The sequence below is a fragment of the Pseudophryne corroboree genome, chromosome 4 (genome assembly GCF_028390025.1).
Source record: "Pseudophryne corroboree isolate aPseCor3 chromosome 4, aPseCor3.hap2, whole genome shotgun sequence".
In the NCBI taxonomy this organism is placed as follows: Eukaryota; Metazoa; Chordata; class Amphibia; order Anura; family Myobatrachidae; genus Pseudophryne; species Pseudophryne corroboree.
This window is the reverse complement of record NC_086447.1, coordinates 19,224,930-19,234,929: the sequence shown is the minus strand read 5'-3', so window position 1 is coordinate 19,234,929 and position 10,000 is coordinate 19,224,930. Positions and strand designations below refer to the sequence as shown.

The following is a 10,000-nucleotide window of genomic DNA, read 5'->3' as shown; positions in this document are numbered from 1 at the left end:
TTAGGTCGCTGGTTCAATTCTGGCTCGAAGGATGACGCTTTCGATAAACTTAGATGTCAGTACTGACATTTTACAAACCCAAAACTGTACCAAGTATAAAGCATTCTCCAAGTTATATTTTAAAAATCATTAACGCAGGTCACTGTGGTCAGGATTAACTTCCCATGGAAATCATCTCTGATACAATATTACTTCAGTCATCCTCACAGCCTGAAATGAAGTATCTCAACCCATAGAGAAACTTGTGTGAAAACATCACATTGCATGAGAGGTAGTTGTGGCCGAGTGTTTAAGGCGATGGACTAGAAATACATTGGGGTCTCCCCGCGCAGGTTCAAATCCTGCAGACTACGACCACATGGTTGTTTTATTTTTCAGAAAATTTACTAAAAGCTTGAAACCAGTGTTGCTCAGGGTGAGTCAGGAACTGGCACATCAAAATCTTTAGGATGCCTGCCTGTTCTCTCTTTCTCTATCCGTCATTCTCCTCCTCTACTTGTGACTGAGCCCAGGAATCTCAGCAGCCATACTAAGTAGCATTTATTAATTACAAATGCATTTTGAATGTCAAATTTGTAAGAAAGTTTTGTACATTTAGCAAAATATCAAATTCATTTGAAAGAAAATGATGTCCACTCAAAGTAAAAAGAGCTTTGGTTACTTTCAATGCACAACATTTTACTTTCAAATCGTGTCAGATGACTTTCAGTGCTAATTATTATATCATTAACCTCTCCTTTATTAAAAATTGTGCTTTAATGCAAAAAAAGAAAAATAATTGTCTGTGCATACTCTCATGTAGCACAATTATCTTCACTAGCTCAAAAGGGCCGCTCATTGTCCAAAATGAATTGTCAAATCAGAACAAACAATGGAATATCCCCATCATTCCTGGAACACTTGATTAGTTTACAAAACAAGCAAAATTGAAAAGAGTGTAGAAGGTTTGATAGGCTCAAGCATCTCTAATCTTGATGTAAGTTTGGCTACACTAAAAAATCTATTGAAAGTGCTTTCCAAACTAGCTCTGTGGCCAGTTGATAGTAATGCACAAATATAAGTCACACTATTAGTGATATTTTCCAAATGATTAAACATGACAATTTGTGTGATAAAGCAACACAGGAATAAGTAGTTGAATCTCTTTTGTGTAGTCAAAACATTTTTCATTTTGCTTGGAAAGTTGATAATGTGTAAAATTAACACTCAATCATTTTAATAGAATATAATATCACAACTGTATGCTCATGGAATCCTTCGATATCTCAGCTGGTAGAGCGGAACACTGTAGAGGAGATTGGTACAGAAATCCTTAGGTCGCTGGTTCAATTCCGGCTCGAAGGATGATGCTTTTGATAAACTTAGATGTCAGTACTGACATTTTACAAACCCAAAACTATACCAAGTATAAAGCATTCTCCAAGTTATATTTTAAAAATCATTAACGCAGGTCACTGTGGTCAGGATTAACTTCCCATGGAAATCATCTCTGATACAATATTACTTCAGTCATCCTCACAGTCTGAAATGAAGTAGCTCAACCCATAGAGAAACTTTTGTGAAAACATCACATTGCATGAGAGGTAGTCGAGGCCGAGTGGTTAAGGCGATGGACTATAAATCCATTGGGGTCTCCCCGCGCAGGTTCAAATCCTGCCAACTCGACCACATGGCTGTTTTATTTTTCAGAAAATTTACTAAAAGCTTGAAACCAGTGTTGCTCAGGGTGAGTCAGGAACTGGCACATCAAAATCTTTAGGATGCCTGCCTGTTCTCTCTTTCTCTATCCGTCATTCTCCACCTCTACTTGAGACTGAGCCCAGGAATCTCAGCAGCCATACTAAGTAGCATTTGTTAATTACAAATGCATTTTGAATGTCAAATTTGTAAGAAAGTTTTGTACATTTAGCAAAATATCAAATTCATTTGAAAGAAAATGATGTCCACTCAAAGTAAAAAGAGCTTTGGTTACTTTCAATGCACAACATTTTACTTTCAAATCGTGTCAGATGACTTTCAGTGCTAATTATTATATCATTAACCTCTCCTTTATTAAAAATTGTGCTTTAATGCAAAAAAAGAAAAATAATTGTCTGTGCATACTCTCATGTAGCACAATTATCTTCACTAGCTCAAAAGGGCCGCTCATTGTCCAAAATGAATTGTCAAATCAGAACAAACAATGGAATATCCCCATCATTCCTGGAACACTTGATTAGTTTACAAAACAAGCAAAATTTAAAAGAGTGTAGAAGGTTTGATAGGCTCAAGCATCTCTAATCTTGATGTAAGTTTGGCTACACTAAAAAATCTATTGAAAGTGCTTTCCAAACTAGCTCTGTAGCCAGTTGATAGTAATTGCACAAATATAAGTCAAACTATTAGTGATATTTTCCAAATGATTAAACATGACAATTTGTGTGATAAAGCAACACAGGAATAAGTAGTTGAATCTCTTTTGTGTAGTCAAATCATTTTTCATTTTGCTTGGAAAGTTGATAATGTTTAAAATTAACACTCAATCATTTTAATAGCACGTAATATCACAGTTGTACAATCATGGAATAATTTGATAGCTCAGCTGGTAGAGCGGAGGACTGTAGAGGTGATTGGTACAGAAATCCTTAGGTCGCTGGTTCAATTCCGGCTCGAAGGATGACGCTTTCGATAAACTTAGATGTCAGTACTGATATTTTACAAACCCAAAACTGTACCAAGTATAAAGCATTCTCCAAGTTATATTTTAAAAATCATTAACGCAGGTCACTGTGGTCAGGATTAACTTCCCATGGAAATCATCTCTGATACAATATTACTTCAGTCATCCTCACAGCCAGAAATGAAGTATCTCAACCCATAGAGAAACTTGTGTGAAAACATCACATTGCATGAGAGGTAGTTGTGGCCGAGTGTTTAAGGCGATGGACTAGAAATACATTGGGGTCTCCCCGCGCAGGTTCAAATCCTGCCGACTATGACCACATGGTTGTTTTATTTTTCAGAAAATTTACTAAAAGCTTGAAACCAGTGTTGCTCAGGGTGAGTCAGGAACTGGCACATCAAAATCTTTAGGATGCCTGCCTGTTCTCTCTTTCTCTATCCGTCATTCTCCTCCTCTACTTGAGACTGAGCCCAGGAATCTCAGCAGCCATACTAAGTAGCATTTATTAATTACAAATGCATTTTGAATGTCAAATTTGTAAGAAAGTTTTGTACATTTAGCAAAATATCAAATTCATTTGAAAGAAAATGATGTCCACTCAAAGTAAAAAGAGCTTTGGTTACTTTCAATGCACAACATTTTACTTTCAAATCGTGTCAGATGACTTTCAGTGCTAATTATTATATCATTAACCTCTCCTTTATTAAAAATTGTGCTTTAATGCAAAAAAAGAAAAATAATTGTCTGTGCATACTCTCATGTAGCACAATTATCTTCACTAGCTCAAAAGGGCCGCTCATTGTCCAAAATGAATTGTCAAATCAGAACAAACAATGGAATATCCCCATCATTCCTGGAACACTTGATTAGTTTACAAAACAAGCAAAATTTAAAAGAGTGTAGAAGGTTTGATAGGCTCAAGCATCTCTAATCTTGATGTAAGTTTGGCTACACTAAAAAATCTATTGAAAGTGCTTTCCAAACTAGCTCTGTGGCCAGTTGATAGTAATGCACAAATATAAGTCAAACTATTAGTGATATTTTCCAAATGATTAAACATGACAATTTGTGTGATAAAGCAACACAGGAATAAGTAGTTGAATCTCTTTTGTGTAGTCAAAACATTTTTCATTTTGCTTGGAAAGTTGATAATGTGTAAAATTAACACTCAATCATTTTAATAGAATGTAATATCACAACTGTATGCTCACGGAATCCTTCGATATCTCAGCTGGTAGAGCGGAACACTGTAGAGGAGATTGGTACAGAAATCCTTAGGTCGCTGGTTCAATTCCGGCTCGAAGGATGATGCTTTTGATAAACTTAGATGTCAGTACTGACATTTTACAAACCCAAAACTATACCAAGTATAAAGCATTCTCCAAGTTATATTTTAAAAATCATTAACGCAGGTCACTGTGGTCAGGATTAACTTCCCATGGAAATCATCTCTGATACAATATTACTTCAGTCATCCTCACAGTCTGAAATGAAGTAGCTCAACCCATAGAGAAACTTTTGTGAAAACATCACATTGCATGAGAGGTAGTCGAGGCCGAGTGGTTAAGGCGATAGACTATAAATCCATTGGGGTCTCCCCGCGCAGGTTCAAATCCTGCCAACTCGACCACATGGCTGTTTTATTTTTCAGAAAATTTACTAAAAGCTTGAAACCAGTGTTGCTCAGGGTGAGTCAGGAACTGGCACATCAAAATCTTTAGGATGCCTGCCTGTTCTCTCTTTCTCTATCCGTCATTCTCCACCTCTACTTGAGACTGAGCCCAGGAATCTCAGCAGCCATACTAAGTAGCATTTGTTAATTACAAATGCATTTTGAATGTCAAATTTGTAAGAAAGTTTTGTACATTTAGCAAAATATCAAATTCATTTGAAAGAAAATGATGTCCACTCAAAGTAAAAAGAGCTTTGGTTACTTTCAATGCACAACATTTTACTTTCAAATCGTGTCAGATGACTTTCAGTGCTAATTATTATATCATTAACCTCTCCTTTATTAAAAATTGTGCTTTAATGCAAAAAAAGAAAAATAATTGTCTGTGCATACTCTCATGTAGCACAATTATCTTCACTAGCTCAAAAGGGCCGCTCATTGTCCAAAATGAATTGTCAAATCAGAACAAACAATGGAATATCCCCATCATTCCTGGAACACTTGATTAGTTTACAAAACAAGCAAAATTTAAAAGAGTGTAGAAGGTTTGATAGGCTCAAGCATCTCTAATCTTGATGTAAGTTTGGCTACACTAAAAAATCTATTGAAAGTGCTTTCCAAACTAGCTCTGTAGCCAGTTGATAGTAATTGCACAAATATAAGTCAAACTATTAGTGATATTTTCCAAATGATTAAACATGACAATTTGTGTGATAAAGCAACACAGGAATAAGTAGTTGAATCTCTTTTGTGTAGTCAAATCATTTTTCATTTTGCTTGGAAAGTTGATAATGTTTAAAATTAACACTCAATCATTTTAATAGCACGTAATATCACAGTTGTACAATCATGGAATAATTTGATAGCTCAGCTGGTAGAGCGGAGGACTGTAGAGGTGATTGGTACAGAAATCCTTAGGTCGCTGGTTCAATTCCGGCTCGAAGGATGACGCTTTCGATAAACTTAGATGTCAGTACTGATATTTTACAAACCCAAAACTGTACCAAGTATAAAGCATTCTCCAAGTTATATTTTAAAAATCATTAACGCAGGTCACTGTGGTCAGGATTAACTTCCCATGGAAATCATCTCTGATACAATATTACTTCAGTCATCCTCACAGCCTGAAATGAAGTATCTCAACCCATAGAGAAACTTGTGTGAAAACATCACATTGCATGAGAGGTAGTTGTGGCCGAGTGTTTAAGGCGATGGACTAGAAATACATTGGGGTCTCCCCGCACAGGTTCAAATCCTGCCGACTATGACCACATGGTTGTTTTATTTTTCAGAAAATTTACTAAAAGCTTGAAACCAGTGTTGCTCAGGGTGAGTCAGGAACTGGCACATCAAAATCTTTAGGATGCCTGCCTGTTCTCTCTTTCTCTATCCGTCATTCTCCTCCTCTACTTGAGACTGAGCCCAGGAATCTCAGCAGCCATACTAAGTAGCATTTATTAATTACAAATGCATTTTGAATGTCAAATTTGTAAGAAAGTTTTGTACATTTAGCAAAATATCAAATTCATTTGAAAGAAAATGATGTCCACTCAAAGTAAAAAGAGCTTTGGTTACTTTCAATGCACAACATTTTACTTTCAAATCGTGTCAGATGACTTTCAGTGCTAATTATTATATCATTAACCTCTCCTTTATTAAAAATTGTGCTTTAATGCAAAAAAAGAAAAATAATTGTCTGTGCATACTCTCATGTAGCACAATTATCTTCACTAGCTCAAAAGGGCCGCTCATTGTCCAAAATGAATTGTCAAATCAGAACAAACAATGGAATATCCCCATCATTCCTGGAACACTTGATTAGTTTACAAAACAAGCAAAATTTAAAAGAGTGTAGAAGGTTTGATAGGCTCAAGCATCTCTAATCTTGATGTAAGTTTGGCTACACTAAAAAATCTATTGAAAGTGCTTTCCAAACTAGCTCTGTGGCCAGTTGATAGTAATGCACAAATATAAGTCAAACTATTAGTGATATTTTCCAAATGATTAAACATGACAATTTGTGTGATAAAGCAACACAGGAATAAGTAGTTGAATCTCTTTTGTGTAGTCAAAACATTTTTCATTTTGCTTGGAAAGTTGATAATGTTTAAAATTAACACTCAATCATTTTAATAGCACGTAATATCACAGCTGTTTGATCATGGAATCCTTCGATAGCTCAGCTGGTAGAGCAGAAGACAGTAGAGGAGATTGGTACAGAAATTCTTAGGTCGCTGGTTCAATTCCAGCTCGAAGAATGATGCTTTTGATAAACTTAGATGTGAGTACTGACATTTTACAAACCCAAAACTATACCAAGTATAAAGCATTCTCCAAGTTATATTTTAAAAATCATTAATGCAGGTCACTGTCGTCAGGATTAACTTCCCATGGAAATCATCTCTGATACAATATTACTTCAGTCATCCTCACAGCCTGAAATGAAGTAGCTCAACCCATAGAGAAACTTTTGTGAAAACATCACATTGAACGAGAGGTAGTCGTGGCCGAGTGGTTAAGGCGATGGACTAGAAATCCATTGGGGTCTCCCTGTGCAGGTTCAAATCCTGCTGACTACGACCACATGTTTTTTTTATTTTTCAGAAAATGTACTAAAAGCTTGAAACCAGTGTTGCTCAGGGTGAGTCAGGAACTGGCACATCAAAATCTTTAGGATGCCTGCCTGTTCTCTCTTTCTCTATCCGTCATTCTCCTCCTCTACTTGAGACTGAGCCCAGGAATCTCAGCAGCCATACTAAGTAGCATTTATTAATTACAAATGCATTTTGAATGTCAAATTTGTAAGAAAGTTTTGTACATTTAGCAAAATATCAAATGCATTTGAAAGAAAATGATGTCCACTCAAAGTAAAAAGAGCTTTGGTTACTTTCAATGCACAACATTTTACTTTCAAATCGTGTCAGATGACTTTCAGTGCTAATTATTATATCATTAACCTCTCCTTTATTAAAAATTGTGCTTTAATGCAAAAAAAGAAAAATAATTGTCTGTGCATACTCTCATGTAGCACAATTATCTTCACTAGCTCAAAAGGGCCGCTCATTGTCCAAAATGAATTGTCAAATCAGAACAAACAATGGAATATCCCCATCATTCCTGGAACACTTGATTAGTTTACAAAACAAGCAAAATTTAAAAGAGTGTAGAAGGTTTGATAGGCTCAAGCATCTCTAATCTTGATGTAAGTGTGGCTACACTAAAAAATCTATTGAAAGTGCTTTCCAAACTAGCTCTGTAGCCAGTTGATAGTAATTGCACAAATATAAGTCAAACTATTAGTGATATTTTCCAAATGATTAAACATGACAATTTGTGTGATAAAGCAACACAGGAATAAGTAGTTGAATCTCTTTTGTGTAGTCAAATCATTTTTCATTTTGCTTGGAAAGTTGATAATGTTTAAAATTAACACTCAATCATTTTAATAGCACGTAATATCACAGCTGTATGATCATGGAATCCTTCGATAGCTCAGCTGGTAGAGCGGAGGACAGTAGAGGAGATTGGTACAGAAATCCTTAGGTCACTGGTTCAATTCCAGCTCGAAGAATGATGCTTTTGATAAACTTAGATGTGAGTACTGACATTTTACAAACCCAAAACTATACCAAGTATAAAGCATTCTCCAAGTTATATTTTAAAAATCATTAATGCAGGTCACTGTCGTCAGGATTAACTTCCCATGGAAATCATCTCTGATACAATATTACTTCAGTCATCCTCACAGCCTGAAATGAAGTAGCTCAACCCATAGAGAAACTTTTGTGAAAACATCACATTGAATGAGAGGTAGTCGTGGCCGAGTGGTTAAGGCGATGGACTAGAAATCCATTGAGGTCTCCCTGTGCAGGTTCAAATCCTGCCGACAACGAAAACATGGTTTTTTTATTTTTCAGAAAATTTACTAAAAGCTTGAAACCAGTGTTGCTCAGGGTGAGTCAGGAACTGGCACATCAAAATCTTTAGGATGCCTGCCTGTTCTCTCTTTCTCTATCCGTCATTCTCCTCCTCTACTTGAGACTGAGCCCAGGAATCTCAGCAGCCATACTAAGTAGCATTTATTAATTACAAATGCATTTTGAATGTCAAATTTGTAAGAAAGTTTTGTACATTTAGCAAAATATCAAATTCATTTGAAAGAAAATTATGTCCACTCAAAATTACAAGAGCTTTGGTTACTTTCAATGCACAACATTTTACTTTCAAATCGTGTCAGATGACTTTCAGTGCTAATTATTATATCATTAACCTCTCCTTTATTAAAAATTGTGCTTTAATGCAAAAAAAGAAAAATAATTGTCTGTGCATACTCTCATGTAGCACAATTATCTTCACTAGCTCAAAAGGGCCGCTCATTGTCCAAAATGAATTGTCAAATCAGAACAAACAATGGAATATCCCCATCATTCCTGGAACACTTGATTAGTTTACAAAACAAGCAAAATTTAAAAGAGTGTAGAAGGTTTGATAGGCTCAAGCATCTCTAATCTTGATGTAAGTTTGGCTACACTAAAAAATCTATTGAAAGTGCTTTCCAAACTAGCTCTGTAGCCAGTTGATAGTAATTGCACAAATATAAGTCAAACTATTAGTGATATTTTCCAAATGATTAAACATGACAATTTGTGTGATAAAGCAACACAGGAATAAGTAGTTGAATCTCTTTTGTGTAGTCAAATCATTTTTCATTTTGCTTGGAAAGTTGATAATGTTTAAAATTAACACTCAATCATTTTAATAGCACGTAATATCACAGCTGTATGATCATGGAATCCTTCGATAGCTCAGCTGGTAGAGCGGAGGACAGTAGAGGAGATTGGTACAGAAATCCTTAGGTCACTGGTTCAATTCCAGCTCGAAGAATGATGCTTTTGATAAACTTAGATGTGAGTACTGACATTTTACAAACCCAAAACTATACCAAGTATAAAGCATTCTCCAAGTTATATTTTAAAAATCATTAATGCAGGTCACTGTCGTCAGGATTAACTTCCCATGGAAATCATCTCTGATACAATATTACTTCAGTCATCCTCACAGCCTGAAATGAAGTAGCTCAACCCATAGAGAAACTTTTGTGAAAACATCACATTGAACGAGAGGTAGTCGTGGCCGAGTGGTTAAGGCGATGGACTAGAAATCCATTGGGGTCTCCCTGTGCAGGTTCAAATCCTGCCGACTACGAAAACATGGTTTTTTTATTTTTCAGAAAATTTACTAAAAGCTTGAAACCAGTGTTGCTCAGGGTGAGTCAGGAACTGGCACATCAAAATCTTTAGGATGCCTGCCTGTTCTCTCTTTCTCTATCCGTCATTCTCCTCCTCTACTTGAGACTGAGCCCAGGAATCTCAGCAGCCATACTAAGTAGCATTTATTAATTACAAATGCATTTTGAATGTCAAATTTGTAAGAAAGTTTTGTACATTTAGCAAAATATCAAATTCATTTGAAAGAAAATTATGTCCACTCAAAATTACAAGAGCTTTGGTTACTTTCAATGCACAACATTTTACTTTCAAATCGTGTCAGATGACTTTCAGTGCTAATTATTATATCATTAACCTCTCCTTTATTAAAAATTGTGCTTTAATGCAAAAAAAGAAAAATAATTGTCTGTGCATACTCTCATGTAGCACAATTATCTT

General features: G+C 35.6%; 8 non-coding genes across 8 annotated transcripts; all 8 read left to right on the top strand.

The window, feature by feature from the left end:
• The first annotated feature begins 1,585 nt into the window (after positions 1–1,585).
• On the top strand, positions 1,586–1,668 carry TRNAY-AUA (transfer RNA tyrosine (anticodon AUA)). Its single transcript has one exon. It is a non-coding gene; the product is annotated as a tRNA-Tyr (tRNA).
• An 898-nt stretch (positions 1,669–2,566) lies between these two features.
• Positions 2,567–2,656, top strand: TRNAY-GUA (transfer RNA tyrosine (anticodon GUA)). Its single transcript is given in 2 exon segments — positions 2,567–2,603; positions 2,621–2,656. It is a non-coding gene; the product is annotated as a tRNA-Tyr (tRNA).
• Positions 2,657–2,895: 239 nt separating this feature from the next.
• Positions 2,896–2,977, top strand: TRNAS-AGA (transfer RNA serine (anticodon AGA)). Its single transcript has one exon. It is a non-coding gene; the product is annotated as a tRNA-Ser (tRNA).
• A 1,232-nt stretch (positions 2,978–4,209) lies between these two features.
• Positions 4,210–4,292, top strand: TRNAY-AUA (transfer RNA tyrosine (anticodon AUA)). The gene has a single exon. It is a non-coding gene; the product is annotated as a tRNA-Tyr (tRNA).
• An 898-nt stretch (positions 4,293–5,190) lies between these two features.
• Positions 5,191–5,280, top strand: TRNAY-GUA (transfer RNA tyrosine (anticodon GUA)). Its single transcript is given in 2 exon segments — positions 5,191–5,227; positions 5,245–5,280. It is a non-coding gene; the product is annotated as a tRNA-Tyr (tRNA).
• A 1,551-nt stretch (positions 5,281–6,831) lies between these two features.
• On the top strand, positions 6,832–6,913 carry TRNAS-AGA (transfer RNA serine (anticodon AGA)). Its single transcript has one exon. It is a non-coding gene; the product is annotated as a tRNA-Ser (tRNA).
• A 1,231-nt stretch (positions 6,914–8,144) lies between these two features.
• Positions 8,145–8,226, top strand: TRNAS-AGA (transfer RNA serine (anticodon AGA)). Its single transcript has one exon. It is a non-coding gene; the product is annotated as a tRNA-Ser (tRNA).
• Positions 8,227–9,457: 1,231 nt separating this feature from the next.
• Positions 9,458–9,539, top strand: TRNAS-AGA (transfer RNA serine (anticodon AGA)). The gene has a single exon. It is a non-coding gene; the product is annotated as a tRNA-Ser (tRNA).
• The last annotated feature ends 461 nt before the right edge of the window (positions 9,540–10,000 follow it).